Below are 6,563 nucleotides of genomic sequence, written 5' to 3' on the forward strand. Positions count from 1 at the left end.
CCACCTTGTGCTGTATATTTTTTTGATCAGATTGTCAGTCAGATTCTAATCTATAATTTCACCAAAATTGTTGTTTATTTTACTCTTTCCCCTTTGTATTTTTATTCGTTGTATTTCTGTTTGATGTTCTCTTCTACTGTTACCGAATGGCATTATTTTAGTTTTACTGAGATTCAAATTTTGTCAAACCATCTCTTTAATTAATTTTATTAATATTCGTTATATTATTGTTCTGGCACAATAAATCACTGGCTCTCCAGTGTTGGAGAACCTTCACTTCCATACTTGTCTTCTTTCCAGGTTGTTGGGAAAGCGATGTTAAAGATTTCCACAAATGTTGGCAGGTGGAGCAGCCCTGTGCTGCACGACATTTAATTTTTACACGTCAAAAAAATAACGAGGAAACGCCGCAAACAAACAGCATCAGCTCAAAGTTTGTAGCAAAAATGGCACTCTGTAGTCACGTGAATGCCTTTTTGACCAACCATTGAGGAGATCGCCTGAAACCGAGCTGACCGTACTCTTTATACGCCACTCTGGTCTGATATTGTCATTACTGCCACAAGTGGTGGAAAAGTGTATTACAACTGAGTACCAGCTGAGACATAGATATTTTTGTTGGTTAAAAATGGTTAAAAAACACAGATTTATATTATTATTGTTATTATTATTAAGTTTTTAGGAAAAAGGTCCGACGTGGACGTGGCTTTTCTTCCAGTTCACCCAAAAGTGACAGGAAATGTATTTGCATCAGAGCATAAGCGTGTGTGTGTGTGTGTGTGTGTGTGTGTGTGTGTGTGTGTGTGTGTGTGTGTGTGTGTGTGTGTGTGTGTGTGTGTGTGTGAGAGAGAAGATGGAGGCAGAATAATAAAAGCAGCATGAAGTTTGTCTGCGACGTGTTCTGACTGCTGAGCGCCACTGAAGCCTTGACAGGGCTCAGCTGATGCTTGTGATGGGATGCTGGCGGGTGGGGGGGCTTTTATAGAGGTAATGAATTGAGGAGCCTCCCCCCACTATATCACCACCCCCACCTCCTATCCTCTCTCGCCCCTCCTCCCTCTCACGTTCCCTTTTTTTTTTTTTTTTCTGTTTCCAAACAGCACACAACCCTCCAGCCTGCCTGCGGAAAAGGGAGCGTTGCCATGGCAACGTGGAGCTGCCATGGACCAGTGTGTTGGTAAGTGTGGGGGTGGGGGTGCTACTCATGAATGTCTTGCACCCCCTTACCAAAAATATTCTTGTGTACAATAGAGCCATAACACAAAGTGTCGCTTTGCACCTTTTGTGTGTGTACGCGTGTGTGTTTTTATGTGTGTGTGTTTTATACGTGTGTGTGTGTGTATGTTTGCGTGTTTGTTTGTGTGCGCGTGGTTGTGTTTGTGTGTGTGTGTGTGTGTGTGTGTTTCTGTGTGTGCGCGCGCGCGACAGCAGCCGCCGTTCGTAGACAATCTTTGCTGCTGGAGCAACTTGATGGCCAACGAATGTTGTCAATCCCCTGCCTCACCCGTAATTCTTGTCCCACCATCAACCTGCCTCTGACCACCAGCGGACCGCCACCCCACATTTGATGCTTTAGATCAGTGGTTCTCAACCTTTTTTCAGTGATGTACCCCATGTGAACATTTTTTTAATTCTAGTACCCCCTAATCAGAGCAAAGCCTTTTTGGTTGAAAAAAAGAGATGAAGAACTAAAATACAGCACTATGTCATCAGTTTCTGATTTTTGAAATTATATAAAAGTGCAAAATATTGCTCATTTGTAATGATCTTTCTTGAGCTATTTGGAAAAAAGATATAAAAAAAACTAAAAACTTGTTGAAATGTAAACAAGTGATTCAACTATAAATAAAGATTTCTACACATAGAAGTAATCATCAACTTAAAGTGCCCTCTTTGGGGATTGTAATAGAGATCCATCTGGATTCATCAATTAATTCTAAACATTTCTTCACAAAAAAAAAAAATCTTTAACATCAATATTTATGGAACATGTCCACAAAAAATCTAGCTGTCAACACTGAATATTGCATTGTTGCATTTCTTTTCACAGTTTATGAACTTGCATTTATGTTTTGAAGTATTATTCAATAAATACAATTTATAAAGGATTATTGAATTGTTGCTATTTTTAGAATATTTAAAAAAAATCTCACTTACCCCTTGGTATACCTTCAAGTACCCCCAGGGGTACGCGTACCCCCATTTGAGAACCACTGCTTTAGATGATCCTAAAAACTAGATGATCTAACCTGGATTGATTGAAGGTTTTAAAGGGGAACTGATTTTTTGTTGTTTTACTTCTGCCTTTCATTGACAATCCCAATGCAAGACAAGAACGCGTTTTTTTTATGCATTGTAATTCCTAAATACATGCCAGCAAAAATCAGCTAGCAACATAGCCAATGAGAGGACTTTATTGTGTCCAATAAGCCTCTAAAAATATGCAAAAAGTGGCAACAATTCTCCACTTACATGTTGTGACCTGAATATTGACGGAGTATTAGCAATATTGTTATTATAAGCGCTAACGCCAAGGAACTACTTTTAGTGGCGCCGTGTTCACAGAGAGCTAACTATGTTAACATATTGAGCTGCTGCATCGCCTCGGAGTTGGTAAAAGTTAATTGTAGATTATAAATCTTGCCTCTCACCTGGATAGTAGAAGGTCGTGGACATAAACCTAGAAGTTGGTCCACTTTGACATTCAACTTAGACCCGAAGATGAGGAGAAAGGCACAAAAAGACGCTTGTTTGTGGCCATCTTTTTTTTTTTTTTTAAATTACCCGCATGAGGATGATTATGAGAAATTATTCTCTCAAACAAGGAAAATATTGGTCAGCATCCCAGTAAGAGCAGACATTATACAGTAAGAGATTGTTGTATTATGTTTATAGTTTGTATTTCTTGTTTATCACTTAGCAGTCCTGCTACTTGCTGAATCTGCTTATCACTCAGCATCTAAAACTTGTAGTTCAGCCTCCTTATATTCAGGCTCAAAATATAAGGTTCTGGATCATCCTTTGTCCAAAAGTAGTCTTTGTTGTCGCTCATGAAGTCTGTCATGATTAGTTGTGTTGCTGTTGTCGAAGGAAAAGTATCTGGGAAATGAATAAGCATCATGAATATTACATTATACAAACCCCATTTCAATATGAGTTGGGAAATTGAGTTACATGTAAATATAAACGGAATACAATGATTTGCAAATCCTTTTCAACCCATACTCTGTTGAATGCACTACAAAGACAAGATATTTGATGTTCAAACTCATAGACTTTATTTTTTTTTTGCAAATAATAATTAACTTAGAATTTCATGGCTGCAACACGTGCCAAAGTAGTTGGGAAAGGGCATGTTCACCACTGTTACATCACCTTTTCTTTTAACAACACTCAATAAACGTTTGGGAACTGAGGAAACTAATTATTGAAGCTTTGAAGGTGGAATTCTTTCCCATTCTTGTTTTATGTAGAGCTTCAGTCGTTCAACAGTCCGGGGTCTCCGCTGTCGTATTTTACGCTTCATAATGCGCCACACATTTTCGATGGGAGACAGGTCTGGACTGCAGGCGGGCCAGGAAAGTACCCGCACTCTTTTACTACGAAACCACGCTGTTGTAACACGTGGCTTGGCATTCTCTTGCTGAAATAAGCAGGGGCGTCCATGATAACGTTGCTTGGATGACAACATATGTTGCTCCAAAACCTGTGTGGACCATTCAGCATTAATGGTGCCTTCACAGATGTGTAAGTTACCCATGCCTTGGGCACTAATACACCCCCATACCATCACAGATGCTGGCTTTTGAACTTCACGCCTATATCAATCCGGATGGTTATTTTCCTCTTTGTTCCGGAGGACACCACGTCCACAGTTTACAAATATAATTTGAAATGTGGACTCGTCAGACCACAGAACACCTTTTCACTTTGCATCAGTCCATTTTAGATGAGCTCGGGCCCAGCGAAGCCAGCGGCGTTCCTTGGTGTTGTTGATAAAAGGGTTTTGCTTTGCATAGCAGAGTTTTAACTTGCACTTACAGATTTAGCAACCAAATGCAGTTACTGACAGTGGTTTTACGAAGTGTTCCTGTGCCAATGTGGTGATATCCTTTACACACTGATGTCTGTTTTTGATGCAGGGATCAACCGTCCGTAATATCATCGCTTACGTGCAGTGATTTCTCCAGATTCTCTGAACCTTTTGATGATCTTACGGACCGTAGATGGTAAAATCCCTAATTCCTTGCAATAGCACGTTGAGAAATGTTGTTCTAAAATTGTTCGACAATTTGTTTAAAAAGTGGTGACCCTCGCCCCATCCTTGTTTGTGAATTACTTAGCATTTCAAGGAAGCTGTTTTTATACCCAATCATGGCACCCACCTGTTCCCAATTAGCCTGCACACCTGTGGGATGTTCCAAATAAGTGTTTAATGAGAATTTCTCAACTTTATCAGTATTTATTGGCACCTTTCCCAACTTCTTTGTCACGTGTTGCTGGTATCAAATTCTAAAGTTAATGATTAATTGCACAAAAAAATATGTTTATCAGTTTGAACATCAAATATGTTGTCTTTGTAGCATATTCAACTGAATATAGGTTGAAAATGATTTGCAAATCATTGTGTTCCGTTTATATTTACATCTAACACAATTTCCCAACTCTTATGGAAACGGGGTTTGTATATATACTTAAGTGTGTGATGAATGTTAATGGAGGTTTTTTGGAATGCTATATAACCGCGTTTATTTACGATTTAGAATACATAGAAAAAAGAAAAACATGTGTTGTTGTCTCACATAAGGATTGTGAATTATTGACGCAGTTCCCAGAAAAGTGCAGTCACCCTTTAACATGTTTAGTGAAGCCTGCTTGTACCTGGCAACAACGGCAGTCTCTCATTGTATTTGTACCAGTTAAGAACCTCCACTGTTGGTAGGCGGTAGTAATTACACTAATTCAAGGCTGTGTTTTTTTTTAACTTTAAACATCTTACAAATTGTAAGTTAATTCAAGCCTGGTCTTAATGCCGCTTCAGACAGGAAGTGAACAACGCTGTGCTAGGCTACACACACACACACACACACACACACACACACACCCGCACACACACACACACACACACACACACACACACACACACACACACACACACACACACACACACACACACACACACACACACACACACACACACACACACACACACACACACACACACACACACACACACACACACACACAGTGTTGCCAGGCTGTGTGAAGGCAGCACACTCGCTGACATATGTTCTCAAAGCAGCTTGCAGGAGTTGCCATAGAAACCACACTCTCCCCCATTGTTTGGGACCGCCTCCTCCTTGCATTGACATTCTTTGTGTGTGTGTGTGTGTGTGTGCGTGTGTGTGTGTGTGTGTGTGTGTGTGCGTGTGTGAGATTTAGTAGGCGCCCCCAAACTGGACATACGGAAGTGCGTGCGTGCGTGTGTGTGTGTGAGTGTGTGTGTGTGTGTGTGTGTGCGTGTGTGAGATTTAGTAGGCGCCCCCAAACTGGACATACGGAAGTGCGTGCGTGCGTGTGTGTGTGTGAGTGAGATGAACACTGACACAAAACACAATCCTTCATGTGACTTCCCAGCAGATGTTCCCATTACCGCCTCAGGTGGGTTTAAATTCAAGGTGATGGTGGTTTTTGAATTATGTACACAACATACACAATGTATGTATGTATTTTGTACATGATCCACAAAATACACAATGTACATTATGTACACAACGTACACTATGTAAACAGCATACATGATGTACACAATGTCCACAATGTACACAACGTACATGATGTACAAAATACACAACGTACATTATGTACAGAATGTACACAACATACACTATGTAAACTGCATACATGATGTACACCATATACAAGGGGTGCACAACGTATGTGATGTACACAACGTACATGATGTACCAACATACATGATGTACACAATATACACAATGTAAATGATATACACAAAGTACCCGATGTACACAACATACACGATGTACACAATGTACAGGATGTACACAATATACACAAAGTGTACACAAGGTGTATGATGTGGACAATGTGCACAATATGCATATGTACACAATGTATACAATGTACACGATATACACAATGTAACATACATGATGGACACAACGTACGTAATGTAGACAATATACACAATGTGCACCACATGCAGTCGTGGTCAAAAGTTTACATACACTTGTGAAGGACATAATGTCATGGCTGTTTCCAATAATTTCTACAACTCTTATTTTTGTGAGATAGAGTAATTGGAGCACATATTTGTTGGTCACAAAAAACATTCATGAAGTTTGGTTCTTTTATGAATTTATTATGGGTGTACTGAAAATGTCACCAAATCTGCTGGGTCAGAAGTATACATACAGCAACATACATGATACATTTTGGTGATGTAGAAAAGGTGCAAACAAATCAAATTAGCTTAATGGCATGACCTCTTAACTTCATGTGAGTGATCATGTTGACTTCTCTGAGCCCATTTAAATAGGCCT

The 6,563-nt window shown here is 39.7% G+C and overlaps 1 long non-coding RNA gene across 1 annotated transcript in view; it reads left to right on the plus strand.

The window, feature by feature from the left end:
- Positions 1–2,012, plus strand: part of LOC133537368 (uncharacterized) — a 19,873-nt gene extending 17,861 nt beyond the window's left edge. Inside the window, exons 3-4 of the long non-coding RNA XR_009802678.1 lie at positions 1,101–1,177; positions 1,432–2,012. This is a non-coding gene — a long non-coding RNA (uncharacterized LOC133537368). The remainder of the gene's footprint in view (positions 1–1,100; positions 1,178–1,431) is intronic.
- The last annotated feature ends 4,551 nt before the right edge of the window (positions 2,013–6,563 follow it).

Source organism: Nerophis ophidion, linkage group LG18 (assembly GCF_033978795.1).
Source record: "Nerophis ophidion isolate RoL-2023_Sa linkage group LG18, RoL_Noph_v1.0, whole genome shotgun sequence".
Lineage (NCBI taxonomy): Eukaryota > Metazoa > Chordata > Actinopteri > Syngnathiformes > Syngnathidae > Nerophis > Nerophis ophidion.